Source organism: Photinus pyralis, unplaced genomic scaffold (assembly GCF_008802855.1).
Source record: "Photinus pyralis isolate 1611_PpyrPB1 unplaced genomic scaffold, Ppyr1.3 Ppyr1.4_LG7, whole genome shotgun sequence".
In the NCBI taxonomy this organism is placed as follows: Eukaryota; Metazoa; Arthropoda; class Insecta; order Coleoptera; family Lampyridae; genus Photinus; species Photinus pyralis.
The window spans coordinates 28320692-28333385 of record NW_022170738.1 but is presented as its reverse complement, the minus strand read 5'-3'; positions in this window follow the sequence as shown (position 1 = coordinate 28333385).

The following is a 12694-nucleotide window of genomic DNA, read 5'->3' as shown; positions in this document are numbered from 1 at the left end:
TACGTTCGAGATGAAGTGGGCGCAAAATTAGTTTTATTAGTCATCGCAATGGAAACGTGTCGAAGGGAGTATGGCAAAAAATTAAAAGCTTCCTCGTCCAATTTCAGAAGCATTTAACCCTATTCTAAAATGAATTCTGAAATGTTCGTGTAATAAACTGAGTCGAACTAACAAAAATATAGTTTCAATAAAAGGTTCACCTCAATATCTGTTATTTGGGGCAATATGAAAAATTTGTCAAATATTATTTCATATGTGACATTACGATCTACCCGATCGCATATTGAAATTTCCGGTATTACTTCCGGAATTGGAGGAAACTTTGGTTTTTCAAATGTAATGCCTACGTTTTTTTAAGATAAAGAGCAATCAATATTTTGTACGACAACATACAAAGGCATATGGTTCATATACACAAAAAATAGAGAAATTCGTGGTTCAATATTTAGAAAACTGATGAAATCTAGCATGCCGTGTGCTATATCACACAGAGAAGACCTACATCAATGTTTCGTTTTGGAGATTTCCTTTTGGGCAATAATTTCTACGCGTGTAACACAACAGACGCCTCGCATCCTGACACCACACGGCATGCTAGATTTCATAATTTTTGTAAATACTGAATCACGAAATTCTCCGGTTTTTTTTTATATATCAACCATATGCATATTTTATGTTGTCGCACAGAATATTGATGGCTCTTTCCAGGCATAGGTATTGCATTTGAAAAACTAAACTTGCATAGATTTTTTATTAAACTGGAAGTGATACCGAAAGTTACAATATGCGATCGGATGGATCGTAATATAACATACAATTATTCATGATATATTTTTTGTATCTTGCTAAATAAAAGAGATATTGAGGGGGCCCTCCTTTCTCGAAGGTGTTGTATACGTAATCATTTAAATCTTAATTAAGGAAGGCATTTTTCGGATTCAATCTCGTGTATGTTAAACGTTTTCAAAGTTCTCTCTTTCGGTGGTTTAGTTTTATCGCCTCTTTCAAGAGTTATTTTGTTTTAACAATAGATGTCAGGTTGCTAGATTGTATAGTTGTAGACGTTGATGTTTTATTACTATTACGGACATACGGGTTTTTATTTTCTGGCATGGAACTATTGATGGTGGGTGTCGTTTGAGGAGAGTTGGTTTCTGATATTTTAATTTTTTTGTAGTAATAACAGTGTATTTTTTTACCAATAATACCAAAATCCCAAATACAAAATATTCCCCCAAATGTTCAAAATTATTAATTACGTAGCTCAAAACCCTTAATGAATTAAATGTTCAATAATTGGGGGGGGGGGGGTGTCGATCACCCCTTTAATTACCTTAAATGATCTGAACCTTTTACTGGGAAATTATACTTTCTTTCTGCAGTTGACTTTGTCAAGATTCTATTGGAGATGGGCGCCTGATGAATTTCCGCGGGTATTGAGTGGTTGTGGTTTTTATTTTCTATTGTCAGGAAGAATTTCGTTGCCTAATGTCATTTATTAATAGCGTAATCCAAATTAATGCGGTCACTATAATTTTCGAAAGGGAAAAGTTTAATTCTGCATAAACTGCTACACTAAATAAAACGTTCATTCGCGATTAGGATAGATTTTCCATTAAACCTTTCTACGTAATTTCATACGAAACGTACTCTTTCTTAAAGGTTCTTTAGCACATTTATCGCTATTATCGTATAATCCCTTTTGAACGACCGTCTTTTATCGAATACTTGACCTTCTCAGGGTGAAAATACGCCATAGGATTTGAGTACCTACCACCATAGCAAAAACCCGAATGCTTTACCGCTTGATTACTTTTACTGAGCGCTACAATGGCTCAAAACTGAATCCCTTCAAAAATCTGCTACGGATTAGTCCCTACCTAATTAATAATTGACAACCCAAAATGGCGTTTTATTAATGAAATTGGGCTTTTTTGATGAAAGATTAATCTGATTCGCAGTGCACCACGAAGGACAATGGAGCTGGGGTTATAACTCAAAATCCCACGCACGTTTAAACTTAGAATTAAAATTCTTCCCGTAGATGTATTAATATGTTGAAATGATTGACCTCTCGATTGACCCTATACTGCAGACACCCTGTGTACTTTCTTCTACCCCAATAAATAAACCTGCATAAAATCAATTTGAAAAAATATACCACTTTAAATGCTTCCGTTAATATTGCTACCAGTAATATCGATAACGGACAAGAATTTCAGCTTTTCGTAATTTGGTTTCATTTCTATGGTTTTTAATAATTAGCGAACCTGACCCAAATATTCAAAGCTCACAAGTAATTCCTTGAATATAAAATTTAGTTCCAAATAACAACATCTCGGCAGAGCAGTAAAAAATCGTGTCATTCTACTGAGGAATATTCCTCCTTAGGGTTTGCCACATGTAATTCTCATGAAAGCTCTCCGGCCTTTGTCGTAAAAACTCACGGTCTTGAAATTGTAACGACTACACTGTTTAGTTTATTTAAAAAATGGCATGTTCTTATAAGGATAAGGTTTCTAATTGCGTCATTGAAGTAAATTAACCTGACTGCGTAGTAAATGACAACTTTACTACTAAAACGGCCGCCGTAGTTGGGAATTTCTGCATCAATATAACATCGTTGAGAATTGCGTTTCATAAATTATTTCGTATTGTATACGCAAAACTTAACGTTTTAATCACTACTTCAGAACACCAAAGTTTAGCATACACATCCCTATCACGTAACGTTTACGTGCGAACCTTAACCGAAGGAATTTTGTTTGCACACTTAACTTTAATGGAACAATCAAAAGTTCCTTGAATAACATTATTCTAGATTCCACCGCAGGATAATTGTTTCGGGTAGGTAATAAAAAACTGCAATTTGCAGAGACCGTGGGCTTCCCTCGTGCGTATGTGTCAAGGATCAACGAGGTGAAGTGATCTCGCCAAATCCGGTTGTTTGTGGAATGATTTGCGAAGATGAAAATTAAATTTCTAGGGGCGGAAGCGGTGCGTTCATTTATAAGTTCCCTTTTTGTGTGCACACGCCGTTAAAAACAACGGGAATCTATCTGAAACTGAAAATTAAAATATATTTTAAATCCTCGACGCGAACGTTGGGGTATAAAACTGTACTTCAACTTTCGTATTTGTCTGAAATTCGTCAAATGAGATTTTTTGGCAAGTGCAAGTGAGGACTGCTTGTGACCTATCCACATTTGTCAATGTAAATATCGAGGTAAATCTGGTTCCAATTATGTCAAATTTGGTAAGATAAATTAACCTGCAGGTTAAAACAGTAGCTTTAATGCTGAGATCTTAGGTTTGAGTTCTTCACAATTCCTCTACTCAAACTACAGTGACGCTCAAAATGTGACTATGATACACCCTTTCAGGATTAATTATTGTTCGTCGGACGATACTCAAAAGCAAATAACTTCTCTGCTCCCTTCCGTGCTTGCATTTCTGCATTCTCACACAAGTTGGTGTAGTACAGATTACAGTGACAAGCGCAACCATTCTTTACAGTTTCCGCTGCACTAACAGGGAATCACTAAGTAAACAGGAATTCAAATGTGACAGATTCAGAGGTTTCGTTTCTGGATCCATACTGCATGAGTACGGATCCATCCTGTACCCTTAATTCAAATCAGTCGTGCGGGAGAACAAAACAATCATTTTTTAAATTAAAAAAAGGGCTTAAAAGCTTCAAGATTTCCTGTTCAAATTGCACTGTTTCCCCTTCGTATTGTCTACAATTCCCCGGGTAGCTATTAAATCGGTAAGAAAATGCTGAAAAACGCAATGAATCCAACAACTTATACTGAAGAGTAGCTGCTGGATTCGATATTGTTGTAATACGTGTATGTGCGATGCCAAAATTAATTTCTTCCCACTTAATTATGGAGTAAACCAACGGAAGTTTGGGAACGAATTCGGATGTCTTAGGCAAGTATACATACTCTGCACGTTAATGTAACACATTTCGGGGTCGAAAGTTAGTAAGCAACGGGGGATCGCCTAAATCGCGTATGCCTTCACGGAACCCATCATAAATTTTCGATTATATTATTAAATTACCGGACCCGGGTTTTTAATAATAACAACCCTATCTGGAACGAAGGATAAACGTCGGTTTCAATCTTAAACACTAAACGGAAATTGATATGCTTTGATGAGCTTTCGTCCAAAACTGTCTAATAAAGAAGACATTATATGTTCAATTTTAATGGAAAAAATTGCGCATTATCCACTAGTGTATAGTATTTTGATTACTCAAATAAATATCCAAAACTCATCATCTCACATTGAACGAAAACTTTCGATACTGGCTGTGGCTTGAATAATAAACGTAATGCAACGATGGAAATAGAAAGAAGCGAAAAAATTTTTAACTAAAGGTAGTTCTGCGTTGAAACTGCCAAAAAGCTGATTTAAATTTTTCAATGAAACGCAACTCGGCGCTGATCTGGCTAAAAGCGACGCTTTTCTCGTTAACGTCCTATTTAAGGCGAAACCCTTCTTCCGATAATAAAAATTACAACCAATCATACACAGTTGACAACAAAACTATCCCATCAACGCACATTATTAGTCCAACAAAAATAGAGGTCGATTATTTTTCTAAATCAATTTGTTATCAGACTTCAAGTGATAAATCCAAATTTAAATAGATGTGAAGAAGATCTTAGGTCCAAAATTGAGTCAGTTTTTGAAGATATGATGTGGTGGTGTAATAAAAACAATCTAATCTTGAATGTGGACAAAACTGAAATTATTAGTCTTTCTAAAAAGAAGGTATTTGATGACGCATAAGCAATACAAAAATAGTACTTAGCCAAACGGTAAGGTTCTTAGGGACTGAGATTGATAATGAGTTAAAATGGGCTGCACACACTGATATGGTTCGAAAGAAATTAGCTAAATCATACTTTGCACTATATCAATTAAAAAATCTTTTGTCTGTTAAAGGGCTACTAAACACGTATTATGGTTTAGTGTACTCAAATTTAGCATACAACATTGCCATATGGGGCAGAACTCAAAACTTAAAACAATTATTAATAAGACAAAAAAGAATAATTCGCTTAATATTCAATCTTTCATTTAGAGCTACGTGTAAGCCTATTTTCATTAAGCATAAGATTTTAACTGTTCCTTGTATTTTCATATATAAAATTTTATGTCTAGTCAAAAAATATATCTTAAACAACACTGTTAATCCAAAAGATATTAATGGGTATAATACAAGGAGAAACCAGTTACCTGTACCTCGTCATAAAAAAAGTAGTTATGAAAGCACGACACTTTATTGTGGAATAAAGTTTTATAACAAACTGGACAATGCAACTAAACAGCTACCTCTGAAACAATTTAAAACTACAGTCAAAAATCTTCTTACATCAAAAGCATTTTACACCACACAAGAATATTTAATTGATCAATAAACAAAACATTCTATTTATAAACTTAGCTTGTTAATTATTTTTATATATTTTATGTAGTTTGTACGTTTGTAATTTTAATACTATATGTTCCAATGTTTTTATGTGATTTTATCTTTATCTTTTATCTATTTATTTAATGTATATGTGCCCTAAGCTTACGATGCAGTTTTTAGCAGTTTTATTGTAACGTGATGTCTGACTTGTCCTACATTCAAAAATGGATATATTGGATCAATAAAGATTATGATTATGATTATGATTATGATAAATTCTAGGAAAAATAAAATTTCATCTCTCTTAACTACACGGAAAAGGCGACAAATCACATCTACCGGTCCATTAAATTAAGCATTTACATTAGATAACAGATAAAGGCCCAAACATTTCCCGGAACTTTCTACGTTTAAATAAAATATAAACAAAAACAAGCTTGACCGCTTTCTTGTATAACACAATAATCTCCATGCCGTTACATAGACCAACGACAATTAATAAAATTAATTAGGAAAGTTAGTGAAACAAAAAGGACCCCCCTTGTCCAAGATGGACAGGATTTCCGAAAATTTTATCCAGCCGGACGAAATAAACCCAGAAATACTTACCACATTCATGGTTTTACGTATATTCATAGCACATGCAACGTTATGATATGGAAAAACGGTTAACTTAGCTTCTTAGTTATCCTATGTTTCATTTATGTGAAAATCTTTAGGCGATTTCAATGACAAGAGTCGCAAATATATTGGTGTCTCGGTAATATGAAATAAGAAAATGCTTTTGTTTACTTGGCATAGAAAGCCAAAATAAATTGCTGTGCTAACAACCTGGTTTTCAGGAAATTAATGTTGATGGCAGATAAAAGCACCTACCCTCAACGTAATTTTTAGAATTCTTGCCTTTATTGGCTCCCTCTGACTCATTAATTATCGTTTCCTGTTTTATCGGGCCTCTTTAAACCTCACCTAGCTTTCGTTCTGAAGAACATCGAATATATAATCGTCCTGTCGTTTTATTGATTCTACGTACTTACACTTATGTTTTATTATTTTCGGGGTACAAAAGTGAAAATAATGAAATAATGCGTAAAGGAGAGCAATGCAAAGACCTATGTATCGTTCCTTATAATAACATATCCTTGTTTGTATGTTACATTAAGTATGTACAAAAAATTGGATGGCAGAGGGGACCAAAACCGAGGGTGTTTCATTTGGGAGCCACCCTAGCTCTCCATGACGGGTTCTTGATCTTGATGTTGACGAATTTTGGAAAAAGTTATTTTTCGAAGGCAGGTGTTAAAGAATGATGTATGTTTAATAATAACTTCATCAATTTCTTGCTGAATTAAAAAAAATTTTGGCTCGATGGGTATTAAAATCTTCTAGAGTATCTATCGGTGTAATTTTCTTCTCAAAATAAAGTGGGATGAATAAAGTTTGTTTAAAGTTGACACGAACCCTTCCTCATGCAACTTTCATTTCATGGGAAAGTTTTCGTGTCAACTTTTACAAGCTTTTTTAGCACAACAGTGATATTCGCTTTCACAATCGACCCGAAAACAGCCTCATTTTTTTCGTTTTAGTATTTAAAGGAGAAACCACCTCCATTCAAGAAGTTCTACGGGGTGTCAATTTTAAAACTTGCAGTCGGCCATATTTTCCAAACTAAAGAAGATATTGAAAATCGCACAAAACGTTTCGGGGGTATCGAGGGGGAACTAGAATGACGTTATCAGTGCACTCGGTAGAGCATTCTGTTTTCCGTGTTTTTTTCACAGCTGCAAATTATATTCCATTGCATTTTTACTAACGAATATGAACGATTGTCATCATGGAATTATAAACAGTACTATTATTTCTTTAAAAATATTACATTTAAATTTTAATGTAGCACTTTACCGTTTTCAGCTAACCAAAAAATTACTGCCAATAAAATTTTTCTGTTGAAGGAGCTCATTCTACTTCCAAAATACTGAGGCCCCTCCATAATTTTCATTTTTTAATAAATTTTATAATAAAAAAAGTATGTACACGTTCCGGCGCTTTAATATACGCTAAGGGAAAAATTGTAGTGTTTGGAAATCATATACTTTCAATTTGTTATATTCATCTCAAATGTTTAAACTTTGCATGTTAAGCTCGGATATATTGACATTAATTTATTGATACTTTGCCATTCAACATAATCTTTAGATTAATGGCCGCCACAATTTCTTCAATTAAAAATGGTTGGTTTCGTATGAGATACTTAAAAGTGCTCGGAAGGCGACTTTAAAGTAATTATACACTTTAAAGTTAGTTATAAGTTAACAATACTTTGTAGTGATTTCCATTAGTAATTGCTACTATACCATTACCTGTTCAAAGTTCCGTAATTTTAATCTTTTAAGTGACGTTCTACCGACGTAGCAGGAACTAAAGACACGACTGTGTAGTAATGCCTACTTTCAAGTAGATATTTGGTGATTTGCGGGAGTAACAGCCACCTCCTTTGTATCACGGTTAAGGTTTAATAACTTGTATTGTAAGTGACATTAATAGTCAGTGGGTAGTTCCAAACTTATTTCAATGTTACTAGAAAGTTAAACTACTTCAATGTAAATTCCGGTAGTGAGCGTTAAAAAAAATATAAATTGAAGTAACGTATGCAATTAAGTCGTTAATTTGGTCGGTTCTACGTGAAAATCACTTACTAGAAGTGGCGATCTCACTAATCACAGTTTTTGGGACTATAAATGCTGCTTGGGCAGCTAATAAAAGCGCATTATTTAAATTTAAACGTTTATGTACCCTTGCGTCAACTACGCTATACGCAAATTCGATCATATGATTTGAATTCGAGGACAATTTTAATTTGTAAAGGAATTATTTAATGTTTTTAGTTTTGTTATTTGCTTTTTTTTGTATATTTTACTGTAATATTTGATGTACGTGTTTTAGAGGATTAAGTTAATTTTTATTGTATAATTTATCTCCGCTCTTTTACGATAAGAGTCCTTATCGCTGCGTAAGATAATTAGGTTCAAGATAAACACGTCACCGAAGTAAGCAAATGTTTTTGAAGACGCAGTACTTTGCTAAAGAACGAGGAACGGAAGTAAAAAGGGAAATTGGTTTAAATAGACAGGAAGCCGTTAATCGTTGCTTTTTGTTTGGTGGGCGTTTATTGTTCCAAAGCAGTTATTTTTGCCGGCATCATTTTTTGTAAGATAGTTCGTTCCGTCTGTTCTAAAGCTTTCCAGAAGGAAGTCTACTTGAGTGTGTGTTACGTTACACGGAGAAAAGTAAATTTTGTAAATCGAGTTAAAGCGGAATGGTATTTTACATTTTCGAAGGAGTTTCCTAATACCCGCTATAGGCAGTGGTATCTACCATTAAAGGGCTAATACTATTACAACGAAGTCAGTGCCGTCTAAATAGTAGAGATCCGAGTCTATAATGGGGGTTTACAGTATAGTGGAATTCCGTTGTTCTCATTTAATAAGCGTGTACCTGAAACCATAAAACATTTCTTTGGACAGTAAAAGTTTATTTAAAAATAGAAGCTGATTAGCAAAAAAATAATGAACATGTGCGGTTTTAAGGGTTTATTCAAAACCCATAAGCCCGACCAATCAGCTCCTAGAACCATGCAAATGACATATCGAATTGGCAATATAGCAGGAGAATGTCATTTGTAACCACGATACACTTACACACGGTATGCTCATTATTTTTCTCAAACGCGTTTTCTACTGCGCATTACGTCACCTGCGAACGTGTGGCGCCAAAATTCAAATGTTTACGCACGGAAAAATCCAGTACAGATGTCACGGATGTCACGCGTGACAGTTTGCACCTTTTCAGTTGTATTTACGAGTTTTATAGCGTTAATTTGTTGATAGCTAAGCATTAATGTGTTGATAGCTAAGTAATCATTAGTGAAAATTCCAAAATGCCAGGTTGTGTGTGGAAATAAAATAGGTACTTTCGATTTCCGAAAATTGAAGACTTTTCTCTAAAATGGATTGTTGCAAGTCGTCGTAAGGACAAAATTACCTTGAAAAATGGTGTTACATTATTATTAAGTGGTGTGTTTAAGTCTTTCCATTGCTGTTTAATCCTATATCCTGTATTTGTTATGAACATTTTGAAGCCAGCCGTTTTGAAGCACCGCTAAGGGAACGACTTCTTAATTAGACCTACTTTTAAAAACAGCGGATGTTTGAAACCTGATGCTTTACCTACTTTAAAACTACCGCGTAATAATGAAAATCAAAATAAAAGGGACACGGAGGAGAGATTAGATATTTTGATAACGCATTAATTATATAATTTTTACTGAAACAGCCGCATTTCATGTTTAGGATCAATTTTGGTTAGAGTTTATTTCACACGATCACGAAATCCCAGAAATAACTTACGCGAGGATCTCTACACAAATCAGTATGATTTGTCAACTAACCTTGTGATTTGTCGATCTAAGCATCGTAATTTTGCTCTATATTCTGTGGTTTTGTTCGCACGTGACGTCACGCTAGATGCGCAAGAGCATACCGTTGTAAGTGTATCGTGTTTGTAACTTGCGTCACCTCTCACAGGCACTTGTCACTTGTCGTTCACTTTCGCGTTAGATCACAGCCGTCTATAATTACAAGCCATGCTGAGAAGTTTGGCAACGTTGTCCGAAAGTCAATCGGTGGGCCTATTGAAGTTTTAATGGAGTCTTGTTGCTCTTGAAAAATGCAATTTTTCCTCTCTCCTGTGTTTCGCCTTGGTGGTTTTAATACAGAAGAAATATACTTAGGCAGCTTACAATTGTACATATGTTTTATTTATTTACAAACATGGATAATAACATTTTTATTTGACATCATAATGTATTTTCCATCGAGATCTCCGAAATTGGTGAACTTCTGTCGAAAGAGGTCGAGGTGAAGCACACGCTTGAGCACTTAATTTCGGCAAAAGGACAGTAAATCGCTCTGCATAAGCGAGGCTTTATCAACGACCAGGTGTGATTCGGAATGGCAGACTTTAAGCCAGTCGCTACTCCAGTGGGTCTAGGTATCAAGATTTTAAAGAGGGGAGCCCCGTAGACTTCAAATTCCCATACCGTGAACTCCTGGAAATGTCGGAAGGTTCCTTCAGAAAATCGACTTGACATGTCCGAGCTAGAATATCTGAAATACAAACTAATAAAATAATAATTGTATTCTTTCACGATAAACACTTACCGTACTTACGTACCATGTAGTGTGTAGGTCATATTTGAGCTTGTTACAGGTACTACAAATACAAGTGCTTGTAAAGGGTCCAGTAAGAAGTAGCCTGCTTTAGAGGTTATGACAACAAATCGATATATTTCGTTTAGCAACTTACCTGAATAATAATTTCTGTTCATTCCATACGGAGTAACACAAATTGTCGCAATCTCACCCTGTTAAAACAGGTAAATTGGAATATTACACCCAAAACACATATAAAATACACCTGAAATCTGCCAAGTTGAATTAGAAAATCGGCCTACCATGCAGTGTTGCCATAATTCTCAGCACGGCTTGTAATTATAGACGGTTGTGGTTAGATGCAGTTAAACATGCCTCTTAAAACGTCAAATCCGACAAACGTCAGACCCTCGCACAAGGTTGCCGGCTCACTTCTACGTGATTGGTTGTAGGTGTGTGACGTATTTAGACTGAAGCGTTTCAAATTCGGACACAGCTTTTCAATAATTTATTTTGGGTTTATTTTACTCGCAAATAAAAATTGAGGATACACGGGTCTTTTTATTTTTAATGTACTTTGTAGATCAAAAATAAAAAATGAAGGCGGGATGCCCCCATTTAAATGGAGAAAATAAGTTTCGGAGCACCTAATGATTTGTGTTTGTGCGTCATTTATTGTAAATAGCAGTTACGAGCGCAGATTTTGGATTATAAAAACTTTAATGTAATTAAGATATCTTGAATTAATTGTTCTATTGATCCCTTGTTGCGTGGTATGCGTCATTTTGGCCCCGAGTGCCAGTTTACTATCAGTTTATTTTATTGTTTATGTCTGCACCACTGTAATTTTGTGAGTAAATTTTTGTACTCATTCCACTAAATAAAGACAAAAGGCAGAGCATTTAATTAATAAGGTCAATGGGTCGCATATCTCCAAGAAAAAATGTAATGAAAAGAAAAGATTATTTCACTTAATCTCGACACCACCCCTAGATCCAGTAATATTGCGACCTGTAAATCCCTTGATTCCTTACATTACAGAAATAATTTACGTTAAAGTAAAACAAATTAAGACCCGTGGGCCAGCGATACGTCTGTTCAATAGCTAGACATTTTCCTTTGATGGCGAACCTGATATGTATAGAAAAATAAAGGTCTGTAAAAATTGTAGCTAGAAATGTAGTAGTCTCCAATCGAATTAATTACATAGTAAGTATAACGTGAATAAGTTCCTGTCTTTCTAAAGCATTGCATTGGCGAGGCGCTGCTTTGAAACACAGCAGAATTAATGTGCAGTAATAAAGATGTTCTCACTTCAAATAGACTTTGATGAAGGGACGTTATTTAAAGGGTAAATAACAAACATTACACCACACTATAAATACAAGTGTCATTAAAGCGCGATTCATTCCTTTCATTACAGCCCGTTCTGAAGTAAATTTAATGGGTTATTTAAACTTTGTTACACTTTACTTTGGTTAATTAGCACTGGGCATTAATTTTCTTATACACGCTATACCATCGACGAAAGAGACGCGAAATTCGCTTATTACAATCGATAATCCCGAAAAAAAGCCGAGTTACGAAATATAAGCACATCGTTTGCATAAATTTAGCCGTCTCGTAAAAGCATTTTCAAATTCTGTTTGCTTACTTTACGAAAATTGATCACCTGCTATCTTGATTTTTAGTAAAACTCTCCTCACGCTTCGTGATGGGCAAAAGAAAATAATTTCTATTTAAATATTCTTTTGGCATATAAATCACTCTTTGCGCGGTTAGCAGCGTTTCCCAATAATAAATCTCTTGTTCTGTGAGCTATAAATAAATCAGTTGGTAAGTCCCAAATACCATCATGGAGGATTTTAATTTAAACACAATTTACGCTCTGGATCTCTTTGCAATTATAACTTAGGACTATGCTTATTCATGTTCATTCGTGTTTCTAATACATTCAATTTTTTAAGAGCGCACCAAACGGATGTGATCTAGGGTTAATCGGTGGTTGTTATACTATATTGAATGGATTATTCAAGTAATGACGGTTAATGATACT